Below are 25,488 nucleotides of genomic sequence, written 5' to 3'. Positions count from 1 at the left end.
GTATCCCTCTCTCTCTCTCGCCCCCAGGATTGAAATCAGTGGCACTTAAACACTGAGCTACATTCTCAGCCCTTTTCATTTTTTATTTTGAAGCAGGGTATTGCTAAATTACTCAGAGAATCACTAAATTGTGAGGCTGGCTTTGAACTTGTGATCCTTCTGCATCAGCTTCCTGAGCTGCTGGCATTACAGGCATATGCCTCCATGCTCAGTTTAAGTATTGTCTTAATATGACTACCTTTCTAGAATCCCTAATGATTTAAAACTTCTGATAAATTTTGTCACTTTATACTTAGATTTAAAAATTTCTTCTTTAAAATTATTCATACTCTAAAATAGCCTTAACCCCAAGTAAGCAGCATAAAAATAGAATCTCATAAAATCTATTCACCTAGTTGTAGATGATAGTCAAAACATTTTCATGACTTAATAAACATATTTTAAAATATTTTATGTCTTTACAGTTCCTCTCTAGGTTGCTGTTGCAAGTAGTCTAAGGACTGATTGCTGAAACTTTTTTTTTTTTTGGTACTGGAGATTTAACCTATTGGTGCTGAACCACAGATCCACATCCCCAGTCTTTTTTATTTTTTTCATTTTGACACAGGGTCTCACTAAGTTGTTGTAGGCCTTGCTAAATTGCTGAGGCTGGCCTTGAACTTCCCTAAACCTCCAGAGTTGCGGGGATTATAGGCAAATACAAACTGGCCCAGATGATTTCTGAAGCTGTATTGTCTTTAGGTCAAATATGATTGACTTTTTCACCTTAATACCATAACTCTGAAAATTTACTGGTCAACTGATATGTACACTGACATGTACAAATACACATCAGCAATTATTTTGTATTAAAAAGACAAATTCAGAATGTTGTAAAGATGTTGACATAAATCTTTAAGAGTCGTGATGGAAGTTAATCACTCTCTCTTATTTTTAATGATTACAATGATTATTTCTTCAAATGAAATGGAGTGCTCAATTTTTCCAGACAATCATATTTATTACCTAAATCATAGTTCTTCTATTATTCCTAATTAAAAATATCCTAGTGTTTTACATTTCAAACAGAGCAATGTGTTTTGTGACATAGGAAAACATTCATTATAAAAACATAAGTATGCAGGATGATCATCTCTTTCATCTTCCTCTTCTTCTGCACCCTAGATGTGACCAGTGTGTAGAACCTCTTGTGACACTTCAACCACTTTGATTTGCTTACTCAGTTTATGTAGGCAGATATACATATATAGGTATGTTTACGTTGTCTGATTTTTTTTAATTTCTTTTTTAAAATTTTTTTTTATTTTTTATTTTTTTTATTGGTTGTTCACAACATTACAAAGCTCCTGTCTGATTTATATACTCTGCATCTTATTCTGTATCTGATTTTTAAAAATATTTATTGGTTGTAGATGAACACAATACATTTATTTTATTTCTTTATTTTTATGTGGTGCCAAGGATCGAACCCATTGCCTCACACATACTAGGCATATGCTCTACCACTGAGCTACAACTCCAGCCCCTAATTAATTTTAATTAGTGATAAATCATGGATATTCCTACGCTGCATATGCTTATTATTTTATATATAGACTCATACAATTCATAAAAGAGAATAAGCAAAAGCTCTGAATAGGAACTAAAAAGCAAAGCATATGTAAAGACAAGGGGCTAACAAACATAAGAGAAGATAAAAATGTTAAATTTATGGTAATGTGGGGGGGGCAAATTGAAGTAAAAAGATTTCTCTTTGTATCCAAAAGATATGGCAAATATATGAACAAAGGAGAATGCCTGTCACAGATGAAGATACAGGGGAAAAAAGTAAATTGCAATATTTCTTAAAAATTATCTGATACTATTTTTAGACACACATTTAGACACATATATCTATGTGCCTTTTAAATTTGAAGACTTATACCTTATTATATTTTAAAGTTATTTTAAGAATTTATGTTCTTAAATATTGCATTTTACCCATTTTATTTATCTTTTATTCTGACACCTCTGAAAAATGGATATTAGACTTTCTCAATCTTTTCTTATTTTATCAGAGATTTAACTCAGAAGGGCTTAATCACTGAGCCACATTGTTACCAAAAGCTCTGTTCTTGAACCCAATGCCAATCCAATAATTAGGACAAGGTTTTGAGAAAAAGAAAAAATTTTTATGGCTTTGCTAGCAAAGGAGAAACACAGAGGACTTCTGTCCCAAGAAGCTGTGATTCTGCCCATCATCGCGGAACAGTGGGGTTTTAAAGAGGTGAATGGAGGTTACATTCCACATGTTTTCAATCCAGAGTTGTAATTCACTTGTAAATTTGGGAGACAGTCCTTTCTGAGATCTGTTGGCAGGCATCCCCCAAATCTGAATTAGTTTATTCTTGTGGTGGGTGTGTGCTCAAGGACAGATAACTTGGCCTAGGATGGTAAAGAAAGGTAATTCTGTTTTCTCTGACTTTAGGGAAGGGAGGGAGTCTAGGGAGGAAGACGGAGAGAGGAAGAGAAGAAACATGTCATTTTAAAAATAAATCACAGTGGCAGAGAAGTAAAGGCTACATTTAAAATGTACAGTAGACCACTGTTACATTTTCCCACTGTCAATCTCTACGTTCCATTTCTATGGGAAAACTGGCAATAACATTTCCAAGCTGCTTCCTACTGAGAGGGTGAAGTTGGTGGGAAAGTGACCTGAAATCCTTGTTCTCTATCAGGTGGGGCATGGACTCTTGAGGGTAATCAGCATCATGGCAGTCCAGAGGTTCATGATAGCAGTTGTTGGGTAACTGGATAGGGCATATATAGGGCAAAGACCATGGTAGGACAATGATAAAGGCAGTAAAGTATTATTTTTTTTGTAAACAATTAGTACAAAAGCAATTAGTATTTTAGCCACTCTCTAAAAGCCATGAACACTAACTCATAATCATGCCAGTTAAAAACAGATTGAGTTTATCTATGTAGAAGGTTAGGAAAATTTATAGGTCTATGAGATTAGACTCAAACTGATTTATGACAAATTTGTGACTATTAGTCACTCCCATACAAGAACCCTTCCTTGACAGTCTCTAGCTTTAGTTATTTTGATAGGGCTGACACAAGGGTTCATATTAAGTTATGATAAAAAGAATTCTTATTTTTTAAATGTCCACATATAACTGTGCTTTGGACATGCTCTCCAGGTATTTAAGACCAAGTTGAAAAAAACTGACCTTGTTCTTATCCACCCTGAGGGTCAGCTGAGATTCCTCAGAGATCACTCTTGGGACCATGTGAGAAGCCTCTTGCTTCCTTTCTCCACCAGTTGTGCCATCTGCCTGGATGGGTCAGTGCCTTGAAGACCATACATGTCCCTCTCCAATGACCCTCTTCTTTGAAGAATGTACAGTGGCTGGCTTCCTGTTTTCTAGGGTTCTCTTGATCCTCCTGTTTGGGAAGCTAGGTGACACACTGGCCCTTAGAGGGGGTCTCATCATTCTGTGAGTCATGGCTGACCTTGTAAGGCAAGGGCCAGAATATCAGCAGCTTTTTCCTTGGCACTTTTACTTCCTTGAACTTGGTCTTCAAGTTTTTAGGTTTAACCCTCCAACAGGCCAGTTTCACCCATCTTAATGGAGTGAAAATGGGAGTAATGGCATATTACTTCAATATCTATAAATTTACAGTTACCTTTTTCATTTAATTTGGGGTAATGTTAGTAGTGGAAGTCAGAATTATATACTATCTTCCTGTAGTTGATGACTTATTGTCCTAAATTAACTCAGGTGGTTGTTTTAGAAGTATTCTTCTGCAAAACACTACAAGGCAATCGTTTGAAAGTGTTACAAGGGAAATACATTATTAATACTAAATTATCTTTGGGATCTATTTAGCCTCTACAAAGATCCATTTATTTATCAACTCATTTACATACAAGTTTTACTTTCTTTTAAAACTCTTTCACAAACATTTACTAAACCTTTAATTAAGTTTTTTATTATATCCTCTGTTACTTCGAGATCTTCATAATCTTTATAACAACAACAAGAACATCTATCTTTTGAACACAACTTTAAATGGGCTTAATTCTGGCCTACTTTGGAGCCATTTTAATATGGAAAACGATGAGAGTCAGAGCCTTAATTCAGGGGAGGCTGGACTCTTGACAAGTCTTAAAAGTGTTTTTATTTCTGAATCTGATCTTTGCTTATTTTAAATAATATTATTCTACAATGTTCTCATATAGTATTTCCCAAGTCTATCTGAATATCAATTAACATAATACAACGTTATAGCTGAAACATAATCAAACAGAAATGCTAAGAGAGTTTTTAACTTCCCTTTTGTGAAAAAGGTGGCAGAATGTTTTTATGTTCCATATTGTCAACCTTTGAACAAATCAGGCTCTTCTTATTACCTTCTAAAAACACATTTAAATTTTCATCTCAGTGTAAAGAGTAATACAAAATTATACATATAACTTATTGACAACAGGTTACCTTTTTTTCAGTTATAAAACATTAAATGACAAATAAATACTAAACTAAATTTGTTATTTCATATAAGTCTGAAGGAAACTATTGCTACAGATAATTTTAGTTTGGAGAATATCATTTTGATAAAGTGCTTTCCCAAGCTTTACATTTTAAAAGGCTTGTATACTTAAAGAACATAAATACCTCTAATATACAGAGAAGTCAGTATGGGTAGTGTCACAATTACACAGATGCCTTTATTATTAACTAAGTTTAAAGTAAAATTTAGAATCTTTAGGGTACAGAAACAATAATAACAGGTCTGCATGGGTTAGCAGTACCAGCAAATAATCAAAGGATAGCCTTGAATCTCTTATACATTTAGAAAACAGTGTTAATGATCAGAAATAGACTTAGTCAAAGCAAAGAGATACAAGACAGATGTTCACATGGCAGTGTGGTCCTTCTATGTCAAAGACAATGTACAAAAGAGAGTATTTATTCATTGTGTTGCTGGTAAACCTACATAAACTTCCATTTTACAAACTTTTATATAACTCTTATACAAAGCCCATACAAACATAGTTCTCAGATGTATACATATATCTAGTCATACATATTTAGGGTGTCAACTATATTGTTATAACCTAAAATAACAGTTGTTTATTTTGTCAGTTATAAAGTAATATTTTAAAAGACTTTAAAATAGGTACAAATCCTAATTTTTAAAAAACTTAATTTCCCTAAGTAATAAAACCTAACCAATAAGAATACTATATAAGAAATACAATAAGAAAACTATCTTGATAGAGCAGATCAATGCTTCAGACTTGGATTCATATCAGTACATTGAAATTTGAATAACTGATGGTGTTAATTATAGCCAATTTAATCACTTAAACACAAACGTATAGAGATTTACCTTCCACAAAGCTTCTGCAACTTAAACACTCTACAACTTGTGTACACTCTTAGTTTTGTCCTCTCTTTCATCTCGGACTTTGGTACAAGATTATTTCTTTACAATACAAGATACTTTCTCAACCAGAAACATTTCTTTTACTTCTAATTTTCCATATTAAAACATATTTCCATACCTATAACTTTCTTATATCTTTTTTCTAGTTTCAGATCTTTTCTTAAATTCATATTATGAAACATATCTTACAAATTTATCTGTGCATTTAATTTACACAACAAATTTCATCCTATGAGAGAGTTGGACAATCTAGCATATTAAAAAAAAACTGTGCCTTAATCTTTTTTCTCCAAGGTGGCATTCAGAGAGTTGGAGCACAGCATATTTTTAAGCCTGACCTGTCTGTCTTATTATTATCACAATACCATCAACTTTTTTTCTTTATTTTTATTGATTTTTTAAAAAATACCATCAACTTTAAGTTCCCCATTGTCAGTTGTACCCAGAGGCTCCTTTTGGGCCTCTTTCTTACACTAGGCACATTGATATTCAGTGAAAGAGGCCCTTTCCATGTTTTTCTTTAGGCTTCCTTGAAGATCTTTTGCAGAAGCTGCCAACAAAACATGGGTTGGGTTTAGTTCTGTTTTTCTTTTCTTTTCTTTTCTTTTCTTTTCTTTTCTCTCCCCATGCATTTAGTTTGATGAGATACTATTATAATAAGAATTTCTTTACCTCAGTGACAGATGGAGTGTCCTATCAGATATTAAAAGGGGAGACTGTTCCTGTTCCCAAGTCACAAACTAACAATTTTGGAACCTACTGCCATGTCCTCTGTGCCAGCAGCCTCCATCCCTCATGGGCCAAAGAGGATGGAAGGCAGGGCAGAAGCCAGATTCTCTTTGCCCATTTTTCCACCACCCAGGCAGCTTTCCTGGCATATTTTTTTCCCCAGACCAAGGCTGGTGTCACTTATCCACAGTGAGATGATCTGCAGCTGCTTGGGGCCAGTGGAAAACTGTGCTGGGACTGCCAGTACTGGGTTTAAAGAATTTAAGTATTTTTTTAAATCCTTTCTTCTGATGTCCTGTTATCCTTGCACACTGGAGGTAGTGCTTTTTTGCACCTTCAACAAGTTTAACTGTTCAGACTCCTTATCATGCAACTGCATAAGTGCCGGTACGTGCAGAATCTCTTCCATATACTTCACCTCTGACTGATCAACTTCAACTGAAAGATGGTATTATAATCCAGAAAACTATTCAAAGGCCAGATTGTGTCACAGTAAGACATTTTCCCCTTATCTAGGCTCATACATATATATGTAGCTTATTCAGACAAGATCTTTCTTCCCAATAGACTACTGGTAAGATCCACACAGAGTGGCCCATGCCTTAAAGGATCAGTAACAGATACAATAAAAGAAACACAGAGACAACCAGAGAGGATCACTGAGACCATGACTGACAGGTGGGCACCTTTAAAACAGACAAACCTGCTCATATGAATTTCTTTCATTTACTTTATTCCTAACAGACCAACTCCAGCTACAAGATGGTACAAAAAGAAATACAGAGAATAGACTGGCAGAAAGGATTTCCAGAACCAGGGCTGAGGGATGGGAACCTCTGAAACAGACCAGCTAAGATCTTTCCCAAGAGACTACCTACAGGATCAACACAGCATTGTCCATGTCTTAAAGCGGGCAGTAATGGAGACAAACCAAAAGAACAGACATACAACCAGAGGGAATTCACAAACCCAAGGTAAATAAACAGATGAGAACCTAGAACAGATCCGAAGGGAGTAAATATCCCTAGGTTTTTGAGTCCTGCTTAACCATGACTCCTATACCAGTGATGCCACAGATGTTCCCATCAAGAGGGACAAGATATTCCCACAAAGAGGAACCAGACATGTAGAAGCAGGGTCTTGGTGTGCACACCTCGGGACTTACCTGGTGGCCCAGGGTATCATGACTTTACTGAGTTCTGTTTCCTTTTTCTCAAAGTGGACCAAGATGAAGCAAACTGTCTTGTTCAAGGAGAGAAGGTAAGAGTTCCCTGAAGCAAAAGGAACTTTGAGAGCTGTCAGGAGGGTCCCTCAGTCCTTCTGTTTACTCACTTAATAGCTCTTCTGGTTCAACTTGGGGCAGATTCTCCATCTCCTAACTCTCCAGCAGTTGGCTCTCTATTTGTTCACTGGCCACATCACACCCTCAGCATGGAAGTTGGGTGGCTTGTAGTGCCAGGCCTGCTCAAGGAAGCCAGAGTGAGGTCTTCTCTTGGGTGCCGTCTGGGTCACCAAGTTTGTTAGCAAAAGCTCAGTTCTTGAACTTGATACTGTTCCAATAATGAAGACATGGTTTTGAGAAAAAAGAAAAAAGAAGTTTTATTGCTTTGCTACTAAAGGAGAATCACAGGAGACTCCTGTTCCAACGCTGTGATTCTGCCCATTGGGGGAACAGGAGGTTTTAAAGAAGTGAATCAAAGGCTACATTCCATGTATTCTCTGTCCAGAGTTGTAATTCACTTGTTAATTTTGGAGAGATCATCCTTTCTGAGATCTTCTGGTGCCATCCTCAAAGTTTAACTTAACTTCATCACTGTGGGGTGGTGTGTGCTCAAGGACAGGTAACTCTGCCTAGGATGTGGAAGAAAGATAATCCTGTTTCCCTTGACAGTGGGGAAGGGGAAGAGATTAGAGGGGAGGATGAAGAGAGGAAGAGGAAGAAATATATCATTTTAAAAATAAGTCACAGTGGCAGAGAAACAAAGCTATATTCAAACCATAAAGTGGACCACTGTTACAACAAGCCCTTTTTATTTTTATTATTTATTTTGAGATAGGGTCTCACTAAATAGTTGTGGCTGGCTTGGAACTTGTGATCCTACTGCCTCAGCCTCCCGCCTCAGCCTCCCCATCTGCTGTGATTATCAGTCCATTTTCTTGTGTTTTCTTTCACATCTTTTCTCTTTGGTTGCTGCTTCCATAGTGATTTTCTTTCATCACACAATTTCTTATTTGTTTCTTGACTTTTTTCCCTACTCAGTTTATTTTTGTTTATAATCACTGAATTTCTCATATTTCTATGATTCCCAATGAATTTTCATCAAATCTATTTCATCCTTCTATGTCAATAGATAGAAATATTTTGAATATAAGCCATAAATGAACTGAAGACTAGCTCATCTACTGATTTCATTTTGTGACTATTACTTCTTCTCTCTCTCCCTTTCTCTCTCTCTCTCTCTCTCTCTCTCTCTCTCTCTCTCTCTTCTGGCACTTCTGACATTGAACTCTGGGGTACTCTCTACCACTGAGCCACATCCCTATTCCTTTTTAAATTTGATCTTGGACAGGATCTCCCTAAATTGCTTCTGAACTTGCAATCATCGTTCCTCAATTTACCAGTTTGCTGGGGTTACAGGCATGGGCCACCATGCCCAGCTTTAATATCATTTTCTAAATGATTTAGTATTTTAATTTACTTGGGTACACTTTTTCCCATTTGGATTTTTTTCCCTGTAATTAATAAATAAATTCATATTTCCTCTTTTGCTTTGAACATTTTTTCTTGGCTAATCTTATTGCAGTATAATCATTTCCTTCTCTTTTTCTCTTCCTTGTTTATTCCATGGTTCAAAATCAGGAAAATACATAGCCCCGTGCCTGTTCTTATCATATGACCTAGGATACTATGCTTCCAGAGAAAACTCTGCTCCCCTCCCCCAACAAGAGCATGGCAGCCAGACTCCTGGTTGGATGAATGCTGCTTCTTGTTAATTTTACTAACAGCAAGAAACTTGTTTCTAGGTCAACCATGAACAAAGATTTTGTACTTGACCCAAGAGTACAGTTTGTCTTCTCAACCCAAGGAAGGGACGTGATTCTGCATTGTTCTCATGGGTAAGGCATGTTAGTATATCTTCTGTGTAGGGTTTGGCATCCTCGTTTTTATTGTTGTTTCCCGCATTCACTCTGTCAGTATCAGCTGTGCTTAGAGATGTGTATCTCTACTCTATGTTTATGCAACAGAAATCTTATTATCCATTTCTGTTTCTTTTACTGCATCTATCTTTGATATGTTATTTTCCCTCTGTTTTATCATAAGGACTTTTTTTCTGAAGCAATTATTAAAAGTAGCTTTAAATTATATTTGGTATAAGCATTGTTGCTTTTCTTCCTTTGTATTCCCAAATGTTAAAAGAGCAAAGTCAGGAGTTTCCCCATTTCAGTTGTTAAATAATTGGAGTATGTTTGGATTGGTGGAGGAAGATCAAAATCACTAAATGTGTTCAAATGTATATAATGTCATTTCTTTGATTGCCCCCATCAACCACATGCACAGATCTTTTTGCCATGGTCTGATACATATCTATCCTACTGTTCTAGTTACATGGGGGAAAGTAAATACTTCAAGACAAAATAGTGAAATAGCCATCTTTCTTTGTGTTCAATTCAAATTTTGTCACTGTATTTTAAAAGTTGTAGACTGATTTTATTAGTAAACTTGCTATCTCAAATGATTCATTTTTCTGTTTATTTTTATTCCCAATTGATGAAATACTATGCTATTCATAAGAGAGTCTGTATTTTCTGAAAAACTTAGTATCTTCAGATACATAGTTTGGAGATTGAATATTAAGAGTTTGATTTTAGGATTATTTCCTCAAGTTACAACATGGGCTCTGGAGGCAAGTTGCCTGCCTTTCAATCTTGCCTCTGTTTCTTATTATGTGAGTTTAAGAAAGTTACCTGTGCTATGCCTCAATTTTCTAGCCTATACACCTTAATAATTATATTACCTATCTCATAGGGTAATTGTAGATCTTAAATAAGCAAACTATATGAAATGTGTTGATGACAGTCTGACATAGATTATGCATGATATAAATCTTAGCAATCATTATTATATAGAGAGAGAAATTTAGAAACCTTGTCATTCATGTTAGTCAGTATCTGTATTTGGCAAATTTTATAGTGGAAATACCATTTAAGGAGACTTATTTTATCATTCATCCCTGGGATTTTTGATGATTATGCTTGGTATTTTTGCAGGTTCATCAGCTTATTATAAAAATATGAGCAATGAATACATTTTCTCCAGTCATGTCCCCTGTACTTTTTTGGTGGGGAGGTGGTACTAGGGATTGAACTCAGGGGTACCCAGCCACTAAGCCACATCCCCAGTCCTATGTTGTATTTTATTTAGAGACAGGGTCTGAGTTGCTTAATACCTCACCATAGCTGAGGCTGGCTTTGTTCTTGGGATCCCCCTGCTTCAGCCTCCCAAGCCTCTGGGATTACAGGTGTGCTCATCTTGCCCAGCTTCTCCTGTAGTCTGGATCCTTTATGAGTTCATCCAGTTTTGTTGATGTGCCCACATGGACATTTTTTATCCATGGATACTTAAAGTTGTTCATAATCAACTCTGGTGGCTCCTCCCTACAGATAGGGGACTGACATTTTTGTTCGCTGTTATCACTGCAGTGCCAGTCTCCTATTACTTTGGATTCAGTTTGTTTCATCCAACCCCAAGTGCAACCACTGTTTTATTATTTCAGACTTGCTAATGAAGGCATTGAGGTGACCCAACACAGGCTGGGGATGCCTGCCACAGTGTACACTTTAATAATGCTGTGTTGTGATATCCACATGCCAAACCACACTGCATTATTCATCACAATCAGGAGGCTTTAGCATTGTGTTAAGCATCCAAACATCTCATACTGACTTTGTTTGAAAATAATCCTTGTACCTTTTATAATAGTTCTTCTACCCATATGTGAATGCATGGGAAGGTTGGACTAAGATATAAACCCTGTATGAATTTTGTTATGGTATATTAGACTAATCAGTGCTTCTTATTATCCATAGATGAAGTTTCCGTCTCTCAAAAGTTCTCTGTCTCTGAAAGAAATTAAATTCCTTGAATCAACTTCCATAGGTGGGCTCAAGAAGTGATCCAGCTAATAAGAAATAGTAGCAAGTTTCTTAATAAGAAGGTATTGCTTGTCAAATACCCCAAGCTACACAAGGCAGTTTGTAAGTCCATACAGAAACATTTTTATTGTCTTGGAGGACTACTGGGATTTATTGCTATAATGATTGCCCAACATTGTACAAAAGGTATATACTAATTAAATTGTTCTAAATTATAGGTATATCTTAATAAATGTTTTCTGTGTCATTAATTTTAATATGATTTTGCCTTATTTCTACTGCAACAAAATAGTTAATTTCCTATTGAAATTAGTTTTTTAGTTAGTTACTATAAATTGTTAGGTGAAATAAACTTTTGCTGAATATCTTATAATGTACAAATTTTGATATGATACTAGGAAGTGGTATTTCAGGAAACAAATAATGTACTACTCACCATATTGAGGTAACACAAGTCTTTAGTTTTTCATATGCAGCCCTTAAAGATTTATTTTTCAACCTCTTGATTTATGACATCACAGAAACTTTCAATGAAATTAGAGCCTTGTAATTCTACACAGGGTGTACTTTTTCACTGTATAATAAAATAAAACAACTGTGTATCTACCTTGGGTCCTATTGCCATTCATTAAGAATAGTAATTGTCTAAACAAAAACTTTAATTGCTTAAAATATTAAACTATTTAGATTATTTTTTGTATGAGTAATAAAACTAATTGTGAAACTAAGTCAGTGAAACCACATACTCAGAGTTACAAATAATATTGTTTAATGTTGGTATAAAGCTAATCATTTGTTTCCATGCAAGCCTATTTGTTGAACAGCTAATAAAGTTCAAAGAACTTGATTTTTGCAAACCAACACTTTCTATATGGAGAAAGGTGTTTACTGCAAACTGCCTTCTCTTTTGCCAATTAGCACCTACTAGTGATTCAGAGTCAGAGACCCCTGCTGAGCAAAGTGTTTACTGAGAATTTCCTTCTTACTGATAAACTAGAAAGAGGTTTTATACATTTTGTAGTTTTTTTTTAATTATTGAAAATGATCCAATGTGGCATTGTAAGTAACAACACTTAATATTGAATAAACACTTGTAATAAAGTGAGTTTCTATCATTTTTTTTCATTATTTTTTTTAAAGCTATTTATAAAATGTTAGAATTTCAGGGACACAGCTTTTTTTTTTTTTTTAAACACAAAAACTCTTAAGAATGCTTTGATTTTCTGTGTTGATATGCAAGTTATAGCAATGTGTTAATGTATCTGATTAGCATATTAATGTCAAGCAATTAGTTTTGCAAGTGAAGTTTGCAGTGTGGATCCTCTTTTATCTGGGTCTTTTTAAAATTTTACAATTGATCTCTGACAAAAAGAATTTTTTCTTTTATTTGTGTTGAGCCTTTTTTTGTGGGGTCTGAGTTCTTTGTTAAGATCATAATATGTAATGATCAGGGATTTTTAATTGTGTAGCAAAAGAATAGCAATGTTAAGTTGTAGCAAATCATAAATTATAATCATGTAAGTATAGATTTTAATAAATATACTTTATATAATATTTTGAGCTATAGAATAATTGAATCTATTTAATAATGAGTAATATAACTAGGTTCTACCATCTCAAGTAATTTTGGACCAAGTTTCAGTTTTCATTTCTTATTTAAAGAGTTAGTTGTCTTTCCAGGATCACTCTGATACCAAAACCAAAGATATGTCAAAGAAAGAAAACTATAGACAATATCCCTAATGAAAATAGATGTAAAAGTCCTTAAAATATTACCAAACTACATTAAAAAATGCATTAAAAGATTGTCCACCATGATCAACTGGGTTTTATTCCAAGGATGCAATGTTAGTTCAATGTATCCAAATCCGTAACTATAATTTACCCATAAGTAGAATTAAGGACAAGAATCACATGATCATCTTAATAGATGCAGATATTTATTCTTAAGCCTTTAACAAAATTTAGTACACATTTGTGTTTAAAAAAAAAAATACTTGAGCCAGGCACCGTGGCACATGCCTATAATCCCAGCGTTTTAGGAAGCTGAGGGGGGGGACAATCACGAGTTCAAAGCCAGATTCAGCAAAAGCAAGACACTGAGCAACTCGGTGAGACCCTGTCTCTAAATAAAACACAAAATAGGGCTCTGGATGTGGCTTCAGTGGTCCAGTGCCCCTGAGTTCAATCTCCAGTACCCCGCCCCCTGCCAAAAGCAAAAAAAAAAAAAAAAAAAGTGGAGAAACTAGGGGTAAAAGAAACTTACCTCAACATTATAAAAGATACATACATATTTTATATATACATATAATATTCATATTATATATATATACACACAATATATATGTAGAATATTTGAATCTGTTTAATAATGAGCTGTATAACTAGATTCTACTGTTTCAAGAAATTTTGGACCAAGTTTTATTTTTTATTTCTTATTTAAGAGTTAGTTGACTTTCCAAGATCACTCTTCTAACTATATAACCCCAAAGCCAACATCATATTGAAAGAAGAAAACTGAAACTATTTCCTCTAAAATCAGGAACAAGACATGGATGTCCACTCTCACCACTCCTATTAAATATAGCTCTTAAAACTCTAGCCAGAGCAATTAGGCATGAGAGCATTGCATTGAATCTGTGTACTGCTTTTGGTAATTTGTCCATTTTGATAATATTAATAACTAGAAACTTTGCAATTGCCATATGGAAACATAGAGTCAACCCTCCAATATATTGACACAGGCCCTAACTTACTTAAAGCTGAAGAAATAATATCAATAATCAATAAGTAGGGTGACATCAAATTAAAGAGCTTCCACACAGCAAAGGAAACGAGAGCATGAAGAGAGAATCTACAGAATGAGAACAAATCTTTGCCAGCTACTCCTCCAACAGGGGATTAGTATCCAGAATGCATAGAACTAAAAAAACCTAAACACCAAAAAAAGCAAATAAACCAATCAATAGATGGACAACAGAACTAAACAGATACTTCTCAAAAGAAGAAATATAAATAGCCAATAAAATATACTAAACAAATGTTCAATATCCTTAGCAATCAGGGAGGTGCAAAACCAAACTACATTGAGATTTCATCTCACTCTGGTTAGAATGATAATCATCAAGAATAAAAATAATAATGCTGGTGAAGATTTGAGAAAAAGGTGCACTGGCACATTGTTTGTTGGTGGGATAGAAAATTAGTAAAACCACTCTGGAAAGAAGTGTGGAGATTCTTCAAAAGACTAGGAATAGAACCACCATATATGACTCAGCTCACCCACTCCTTTATACTTACTCAAAAAAACTGAACTCAGCACACTATACTGCTACAAGTATATCAATACTTATAGAAGCACAATTCACAATAGGTAAGTTATGGAATCATCCCAAATGCCCTTCAACAGAGAAATGGATAAAGAAAATGTGCTATATATACACAATAAAGTTTTATTCAGCTATATGGAAGAGTGCAATTATGTCATTTGCTGGTAAATGGATGGAACTGTAGAACATCATGCTAAACTAAATAAGCCAGACTCAGAAAGTCAAAAGTCAATTGTTTTTTCTCATATACAGAAACTAGATAGGGGGCAGGGGAAGATGGGTTATTGGATCTCATGAGGATAAAGGGGGGATCAGTGGAGTAGAAGAAAGAGATTGAGGGGGAGGGAGGAGGATGAAAAAGGAGGAATTGTGGAGTAAAACTGATCCACTTATATTATGAATATACCACAGTGAATTCTACCTTTTGTATATCTACAAAGCATCAATTAAAAAAGCAATAAATAAATAGAAGGCAAACCAGTAGGGAAGGAGAAGGAGAACAAGGGAAGGGATGAAGGGAGGGAAAGTGGAAGTGTTAGGGATTATAAGGGAGCAAATAATATTCCATGCATGTACGAGTATGTCAAAATGACTTATACTACTGTATGTAACTATAATACATTCATAAAAACATTCCTTTTAAAAAAGAAATATTTGGCTTTCAATTGGAAAAGAGTTTAGGTTTTTTTCTTTTAAAGAGATACAAATTTAACAGATGGAATAAAAAAATTTTGGAAATGTCTGAAACTGTGGTAGCCTAAAGTAATGATTAAAAAATAGAACTAATTTTAAAAATTAAATGTGTTTTTCAAAAGAACTTAATTTTATCAGTTATATTGGTATATTTCAGTGAAGCATAACATTAAAAACATCATAACTTCACTACAGCATATCAAATATCCCATAGTCCATATATTTTAAAGGACTATAATATATTTAATATTTCACATTATAAAGAAAGGAATTTTTATTCAATCATTACTCTATTTGCCAAAATATTAGCCCATTTTCTTTGTTTGATAGCTTCACTAGTGATTTTTTTGTTTGTTTGTTTGAGGCTTTCAGTGTATGCTCCTATCTAACAGTTCTTTTCAACCTGAGTGATAATATGGAATTATTCTTATAAAACAGAAGTTTCTCATATGAGAAACCAAAAGGAAGTTGACAGGGTAAAATGTAATTTTAATTACTGAAATTGTTTTTTCTGCAGTTTCCTTGCACCAAGAGAAGGCATTATACAGAAACTGATCCAGCACATTTTTGGGTAAACTTAGAGCATGGAGTATATTGAGACACTGTCACACTGGAATGTTGAATGTGCCCATTAAGACCCATATAACTTGAAGACTACATATATATTCAGCATTTGGCTCTTAGTCTTTCTAGTGCTATGGGTCAATGAAAGATAAAATGACAAGAAATCTAATTTTGCAGATTTTTTTTTTTTTTTTTTGGTGTGGGAGGATATGGGGATATGAGGATTGAACTCAGGGACACTCTACCACTGAGCCACATCTCCAGCCCTATTTTGTATTTTACTTTGAGACAGTGTCTCACTGAGTTGTTTAGTGCCTCTTTGTTGCTGAGGCTGGCTTTGAACTCAGGATCCTTCTGATTCCAGGCCACAACAAACTGCAACTTTTAACTGCACAATCAACTGCAAGTTAATTAACTTTATTTGCAATTCTAGAATTGTGCAATAGTCCACACCAAAAAGTAATTTCGAATGCCCCACTCCATTACATGTACAGGTCATATTAATAGCCAGAGAAAAAGAAGTAATATACAGAAAAAGAAGTGAGGTACAAAGACAGGGGAATTGATTATAACTAGGCATTTATTTTATTTGAATATGTTTGAATAGCTGGCTGCCTGTGATTGGCTGAAGTTCTGCTGCAGTCATTGGCAGAGACATAGTTAGTTGTCACAAAGGCAAATTCCCAAGTTAGGTTTTCATTTTATTCATCTACAATTTGCAACTTGGTATACAAGGACCTACAAAGACTTCCTCAGTTTAAATTAGAATGCTTTAATAATTTTTTTTTCATTTTGAGAACTATCAGATAAAAATGGATATTTTGTTTTTATTTCCCTATTATATGAATTAATTAGTTTGTTTAACAAACATTTAGTAATATGTGTCAGTTACCATGCTAAGCACTAAGAATGTTAAAAAACAAACAAACAAAAAAAAACCCAGAAGCTGTTCTGTCCAAATCTCACATAAACTTTGGTAGGGAAGACAGATATTTATAGATAACTATAAAAAGTCTATATGGTCATTTTTAATAAAGATATGTGTAAAGTGGGAGGTATCTAAGTGGAAGATAATAAACAAAAGACCCAGGCATGAGAAATAGCCAGGGTGCTAAAGGCAGTTTTATGTATTAGATGAGAGGAAAAAAAATGTTAGACAATTTTATTGGGATATAATTCACATACCCTATAACTCATCCATTGAAAATGCACAATTCAAAGCATAGCACAGAGTTGTCTAACTATCACCTCAAATTTTAGAACAAGTGTAAGAAATACTTTTGAAAGTCATTAAACACTTTACAAACATTTGAAATTGAATTAATTTTCAGTATAGAAGAAATATTTGAGTCACATTTGGGACTAACTGCTCAAAGCTCTGTTATCAATTATTTGGCATATTTCAGACAGTTATGAATAGTCAGCAACTTAAAATTTATTTTCTTTTATATTTATTCTGACTAGACTGATTTAAAAGAAACAATTTCCCAGCTTTAGTAACATTCAATGTGCCACCTGATAAAAATGGAATCAATTGAAGTAACACAAATTGAAATATAATACATTCTTTTGCAAGGCTACATGTATGCTTATTTTTAGAAGAAAGATGAATCATTTATTATGGAATATACAAAGTCATCAAATTTACCTTAAGAGCACAACTTATTTAATAATCAAAAAGTTATTTCCTGATTAAATGAATATCGTGATTTGATAAAAATTTTAGAGTTTTATCTTTTAGAATATTCTCATATAATTTTAGTTAACTTACATATTTATTAAATATCTGAAATTTAAATATCTGCAACTTTAATTAAAATTAATTAATTTTAAAATTAATGAGCATTAATTTCAAACACATACACACACTATTTCAATTAATACACGTGGATTACCTAGTATCCACTTGATCTGTTGTAAAAAGTAAGTTATAAAAATCCCTTTATATATATATATTTTACTTCTGCAGTGTAATAAAAGTATAAAAAATTATACTTAGGTCATATCATACCCAATTCATTGACAAATAAAAGGCTAAGGAAAATATTAAAGCTCTTCCCTGTCCATGTGCCTGTAGTGACCTCTGTACATCCTGATGGAACATCTGAAGAATGCTGACTTCTCTATAGGTTTGGATCCTTCATGAGAACTGAGAGTCATTCTCTTACCAAAAGGCTATCACTCTATCCCTTCAGGGATCTGGGCAGTCTTTGCAGGTTAAAGTGCCCTTGATGGGATCAGTAGGTCACACAGATTGTTAGAACAGAGCTTTCTTTGTTCTAACTTGTATTTAAGGAGCCTCACTGGGAATAGACTTTGGAATCTCATCCATGGAGAGGATGCTCTGCCTCTGGGACTTCCCAGTTGAGACCTTGAAAAGCTGCTCCAGGACTCTCTAGCTACATGACTTCAGGTGTTGATGTTTTCCTGATATGGTGATGTATTTTCTTCTCTTTCTCACCTTTTACTTTTGCTTCAGTTTTAGCTTTCATATTATTGCTAAAACAAATGCTATCTTGCATGAAGAGAGTATCTTTATTGTCAATCAGACCTGACCTACTAAATTTAGCAGCTGCAAATACATATAACACTTCAACGTTACAACAGGTAAAGTGTAACACAAATTTGGAAAAAGAAAATAAATTGTGCTTTACTGAAGATAGGCACATTAGTATACTTCAAAAGTAATGTGAATTAAAACAATTCTTTGAGAATTGAATTGTCTTTTAGTAAACTGCTCATTAAACATCACTGAAATCATATTTTCTTGAATGAAGAAATTTATATATAGCTGTGCCATCTATTTTCATAGATGACAAGTGATTCATCAAATGATTCATGAAAATTCGACAGGACTGTCAAAACTAGATTTTATATACCATCTATTGTTGAGTAGCCAGTTTGTCAATAAAAATAGATTAACTAGAAAAAGCAGAAAGTAAAAAATGTGTTGATATAAAGCAGTTTATTTAAAAATTGCATTTAGAAATATGAAAAACATTTTTGTTATTGAAAACCTGTAATTTAGAAACTTGTCATTATTTTTGTTATTATTATAATTTTTAAAGGGCCAGAAAAAAAGTCTTGAAAATTTCCTTCTTATGAAATATGCCAAATAACCTTGTTTTAATAACCTCATACTAAAACCACAGGAGTTTTACAGGGGCCCAAGGCAATAGTAAAATATTAAAATATGAATCTTGCAAGGAATCCTTGAACATATATATTGATATTTGAATTCCATACACACCACTTTGGCAAGTTCATTTCCATTCTGCTTAAATATGGAAATGTTAGTTGTGTGACAATCTGCAACTCCTGACCTAGTCTAAATTTTCATACTGAGTAGAAATGTCTTCTAGTTTATCCATGATGCTTTAAAAATGTGATGCTTATAAGTAAATAAACTACTCCACATCACTTACATTATTAGCAATTGTCATCCAGATCTGCCATCAGCACCATATTTTTCTTACCGAATGTATCACCAGAAAGGGAAAGTATTTATAGGTCTACACATTTCAATTTATGTCTTCCAGATACAACAATATGCCTACTAATGCTGTCATGTAACATGGTTTTAGAAGATTTATAGAATAATTATTTTCTGTTAATCTTTATATTTTAGTGGTCATGTATATTGGAAAACAATAGATAATACACCCCTTTATTTCATAAACATTGTGGTATAGGATAATATCAAAGTGGGATTTAATTTTAATGAGTGAGTCAATTTATAGGAAAATATTAAGTGTTAGTACAGTTAAAGTGAGGTATATAAGCAGAATTTGGCAGAATGGGTTCCTGCTTTTAATTGTAATTCACCTGTGACAGAGAATTGACTGTCTGGTATCTTCTTCTTTAAGGCAGGGAAAGGTTGGAGTAGGAGAACATCAATTTTCTATAGAGGCACATTGTTTAGATCTATTGAACTTTATACACGATTCCCTTTCCCATGAGTTTTCCTGCCTCAGAAACTCAGAACACAGTATGAAAGCAAGTTCTTTAGGGCGGAATAAATCTGGACTAATGAGGAATTCTCTTTCTATAGCCAAATCACAGTGGAATCTTTCTATAAAACACAAACGAGCAGTAAGTCCTACAGAAGAAGGCATTTGCTTGAAAAGTTTTAGAGGATGGTGGAAAGCATTCAAGAGAAGCCATTCACTCTACAAAATGATTCTTAAGGCAACAATTTACTTCTTCTTGTTTCTGTTTAATATTGCTTTTCATTGGCAGCAAATGAAGGAATTTTAGACTGGGGATGATGCTTCAATGAGTATAACTCTCTCATTTGCAACCATAGTGTCTTTGAATAGGTTTTTCTATTTATTCAGAGGACTGTCTCAAGACATCAACTCACATGAGCTATCAGGATTTCCTTGCCATCCTCCAGTGACTAATTGGAAATCAAAAGCTGTTAAACTAGGAATTAGGTATTTGGTAAAATATCAATTGTATATAGAATGATTTTATATAAAACATAAATATTTAAGAAAATTGCCCAGGTCAAAAGACATGCCCACTACAGGCAAACCAAATTGCCTAACTGCAGAATTATAAGATAAATAAATGGCTGTTATTTTAAGTCACTAATTTGTGGAGTGGTTTTTTTTTACACAGTAAAAGCTAACTGCTACGAGACTTAAACTTATGTGGTCAATTTCAGATCCTGAAAAGAAAATGAACATCTCTGCAAGTCAATGCCTGGAAGCAAGTAAAACTCTCACAATAGCTTAAATTGTATAAAGTTTCAGTTAGATTGGAGAAATCAATTCTTGGGTCTTCTGCATGGCATGGTGACTACAGTTAATAATAATATGTTGTATATGTCCAAATAGCTAAAAGAGAGGATTTTAAATATTCTCACCATGAAGAAATGTGAATGTTTGAGGTAATGGTTATGCTAATTAGCCTATTTTAATCATCTTGTCATGAATGTATGTAATGAAATATCACTCTATATGCCATAAATATATACAATTTTATTTGTCAATTAAAATAAAACTTAAAAAAGAAGAAAATGAAAGGAAATATGTATAACAAAAGAATAATGACATAAAACATGGATTTTTAGCCTGCTTTTTTTTTTTTGTGGGGGCGGGTACTGGGGTTGAACTCAGGGGAACTCAACCACTGAGTCATATCCCCAGACTTATTTTGTATTTTATTTACAGACAAGGTCTCATTGAGTTGCTGAGGCTGGCTTTGAACTTGGGATCCTCCTGTCTCAGCCTCCCGATCTGCTAGGATTATAGGCATGCACCACCACACCCAGCTTTTAGCTTGCTTTTTATTGAAGTTAGAAATGTAAGGTCTAAATATGTTGTCTTAGCTTTTTCACTGCTGTGACTAAAAGACCTGACAAGAAAAATTAGATGAGGAAAAGTTTATGTTGAGGCTCACAGTTTCAGAGATCTCAGTCCATAGAGAGTCAATTCCATTCCCTGGGACTGGAGGTGAGGCAGAACATGTTGGTGGGATGGTGTAGTGGAGGAAAGCAGCCCAGAAGGCTGCAACAAGGAAGCTCCACCCTTCAGGAACAAAATAAATACCCCAAAGGCATGCCCAATGACCCACCTCCTCCAGCCATACCCTGCTTGCCTACAGTTACTACCCTGTGTGAATGCACTGATTATGTTAAGACTTTCACAACCCAATCATTTCACCTCTAAATTTTCTTGCATTGTCTCACACAGGAGCTTGGGAGGGGGCACCTAATAACTAAAACATAACATATGTATTGAACTAAACAAGGATAATAGTAAATCAGTATAGAGAGATAACAAAGTAAATCTTATTTTCACGTTGCACCTAATTTAGAAAAATAGAATTAATGATCAAGGAAACCAGTGGCTATTGCTGGAAGATGGAGTCATCTTAAAGCAATAATATAATGGAGAAATAACATTATATAGAATTAGTTCATGGAAATTACAACAAGGGTACATATACAATTTTCTCAGGGAAGAATTTTTATGATTAACTTCCTTCTCAGAAGAATAAATCAGATTCTTACTTTCTTATCTAGTATTGCTTTAAATAAGATGACATAAAAGTATTCTGAAAAATGGTAATCTTGAAATCATAGCAATTATTGATGGTAATGACAGAAATAAGAAAAAAATATTTTTTCACTGTTGGAAAATAAATTATGTCAACATCAACCTCCAATATGCTTCTATTATTAAGCCAGCATTTAATTTATATGAAATTATAATGGCAACTCTACTAAGCAGTCCCCCAAATCTCTTAGTCTTTTATGATCATATATAATGTGAATGCTAATTTTATTATAGACTCTTCTTTCAATTGCTGTGTAACAAACCACCTCCAAACAATGGCTTAAAATAAAAACAACCATTTATTTTTCTCACTAGTTTGGATTTTGGTTGGGCTCAGGTGGACAGTTCTCGATGAAGGTCTGTCACTTTATTACATCAGATAGTGGCTGGGGTCATCTGATGTGTTCTTCACTCATGTATCTGGTACCTGAGCAAGAAAGACCCATACAGTGAGACTTCAGTAGGCACCTGTCTCCCCCTTGATGTAGATATGTGGCGTACACAGGGAGGTCTATGGTACCCCAGAGAGGCTAGCAGAATTTGTATGGCCCCTTTTAATATAGCCTAAGGAGTCTCATGGTGCTACTATGTCCATTGTGTTTCATTCTCTTTGTCATGGTGTTTATGCAGGCCACATAGTTTCAAGGAGAGGAAGCATAAGCTCCATTCACCAATAGAATAACTGTCAAAGAATTTGTGCATTTTTTTCTTCTAGTACTGAGGATTGAACCCAGGGTTACTTTACCACTGAGCTGCAACCCCAGACCTTTATTTTTATTTTTATTTTATTTTGAGATAGGTTCTTGCTAAGTTACTGAAGGTCTCATTAAATTGCTAAGGCTGGTCTTAAACTTGTGATCCTCCTGCTCAGCCTTCCAAATCACTGAGATCCCAGGAGTGCACCAGCATGCCTGAAGTATGGGGATATTATTTAATCCATTTTATATTTCTGTCTATATTTACATACCTTTTCCTCTGTCTTCTCTCACTGTCAATATACACAGCACAGACATACTCTGGGAACTGCCCAGCTGGTTGTACAGATCAAGGATCATGGGTTCATTTGCTTTTTTGTTTTGTTGTTGTTAGTTTGTTGTTTGGGGGTTTTGTTTTTGTTTGTTTGTTTGTTTGTTTTGGTACTGGGGATTGAACCCAGGAGTGCTTCACCATTGAGCTACATCCCCAGCCCTTTAAAAAATATATATTTTTAAAAAATTTGAGACAGAGTCTTGTTAAGTTGCTTAAGCCCTCACTAAGTTGCTGAGGCTGACCTCAAATTGTGATCCTCCTGTGTCAGTCAGCCTTCTGAGTCTGCAGGATTGCAGGTGTGTGCCACCATGCCCAGATCATCTATATTTTTAATATTATATGCAACATTTTACTTTTCTTCTTCTGTGCATATTGAAAAGTTACTTAGCATACCTTTTAGAATGACTTCTTGGGTACATATGTCTTGCTTTCAGCAACATTATAAAATAATTTTACTTTCAGAATGTATGAATTCTGTGGAAGAGTACTTGGAAAATATTATTGGGATAGTTTTTCTTACAAATGTAAAAATGACTAAAAGAGTCAAGAAAAAATTAATAGCGCTGTTCTAATTAAATAGAGAAGGTATAAGTTTTTTTTTGTATTGAATAAAGTGAATTAAAAACGTCAAGTATGAGAATAAAATGCAGCTATTTCCTTAACTATAGGTTTATAGTGACTAATTAGATCAGTAATTTCTAGCATTTAGATCAGTGATTTAAGAGCTTTTTTGAAGTATTGATTTGGTGTATTACGCTTTAAATTTTTTTTTAAATTGTATTTATTCTAATTAGTTATATATGATAGCAGAATGCAATTCAACTCGTATTACACAAATAGAGAACAATTTTTCATGTCTCTGTTGAACACAAAGTAGAATCACACCATTCGTGTTTTTATACATGTACTTAGGGTAATGATGTCCATCTAATTCCACCGTCTTTCCTACCCCATTCCCCCTGCCCCTCCCTCCCCTTTGCCCTATCTAAAGTTTGCCTATTCCTCTCATGCTTCTCCCAATCACCTTAATGAATCAGCATCCTTATATCAGAAAAGACATTCAGCATTTGATTTTTTGGGATTGGCTTACTTCATTTAGCATTATATTCTCCAACTCCATTTATTTACCTGCAAATGCCATAATTTTATTTTCTTTAATGCGGAATATATTCCATTGTGGATATATATCACATTTTCTTTATCCATTCAGCTACTGAAGGGTATATAGGTTGGTTCCACAATTTAGTCCATGTGAATGGCATGTTTTTTCCAAATCTTTCACCTTCAGTCTGTGGATACCTTTTCTATGAGATGAATCTCTTGGTGGCAATATATTGTTGGGTCTTTTTTTTTTTTTTAATCCAATCTGCCAGTCTATGTCTTTTGATTGGTGAGTTTAGGCCATTAACATTCAGGGTTATTATTGAGACATGATTTGTATTTCCAGCCATTCTTGTTTATTTTTGGTATTTGACTGACTTGGTTTCCCCTTATATTAGTTTTTCCTTTAGTGTAATACCTCCCTCTGATGATTTTCATTTCTTCCTCATGGAATATTTTGCTGAGGAGGTTCTATAGTGCTGGCTTTCTAGCTGTAAATTCTTTTAACTTTTGTGCATCATGGAAGGTATATTTCATCATCATATTTAAAGCTTAATTTTGCTGAATATAAAATGCTTGGTTGGCATCCATTTTCTTTCAAAGCTTGATATATGTTGTTCTATGATCTTCTAGCTTTCATGATCTGGGTTGAAAAATCTGCAGATATCTTAATTGGTTTCCCACTGTATGTAATCTGATTCCTTTCTCTTGTGGCTTATAAGATCTCTCCTTATTCTGTATGCTAGGCATTTTCATTATAATGTGCCTTGGCATGGATCTGTTGTGATTTTATACATTTGGTGTCCTGTGAGCCTCTTGTATTTGGTTTTCCAATTCATTCTTCATGTTTGGAAAACTTTCTGATATTATTTCATTGAATAGATTGCTCATTCCTTAGGTTTGGAACTCTATGCCTTCCTCTATCCCAATAACTCTTACATTTGATCTTTTCATGTTATTCCACATTTCTTGAATATTCTACTCATGGTTTCTTACTACCTTCACTGTGTGATCTACATTTTTTTCAAGATTATATATTTTGTCTTCATTATCTGAAGTGTTGGCTTCCAAGTGGTCTAATCTGTTGGTGATGCTTTCTTTCTTTCTTTTTTTTTTAGAGAGAGAGAGAGAGAGAGAGAGAGAGAGAGAGAGAGAGAGAGAGAATTTTTATTCATTTCTTAGTTCTCGGCGGACACAACATCTTTGTTGGTATGTGGTGCTGAGGATCGAACCCGGGCCGCACGCATGCCAGGCGAGTGTGCTACCGCTTGAGCCACATCCCCAGCCCCGGTGATGCTTTCTATTGAGCTTTTAATTTGGTTTATTGTTTCTGTCATTTCAAAGATTTATATTTTGTTGTTGTTATTATTGTTTTATTATTGCTGTAT

Source organism: Ictidomys tridecemlineatus, chromosome 2 (genome assembly GCF_052094955.1).
Source record: "Ictidomys tridecemlineatus isolate mIctTri1 chromosome 2, mIctTri1.hap1, whole genome shotgun sequence".
Taxonomy (NCBI): domain Eukaryota; kingdom Metazoa; phylum Chordata; class Mammalia; order Rodentia; family Sciuridae; genus Ictidomys; species Ictidomys tridecemlineatus.
The sequence above is the reverse complement of the archived record's forward strand: the minus strand, read 5'-3'. Positions refer to the sequence as shown.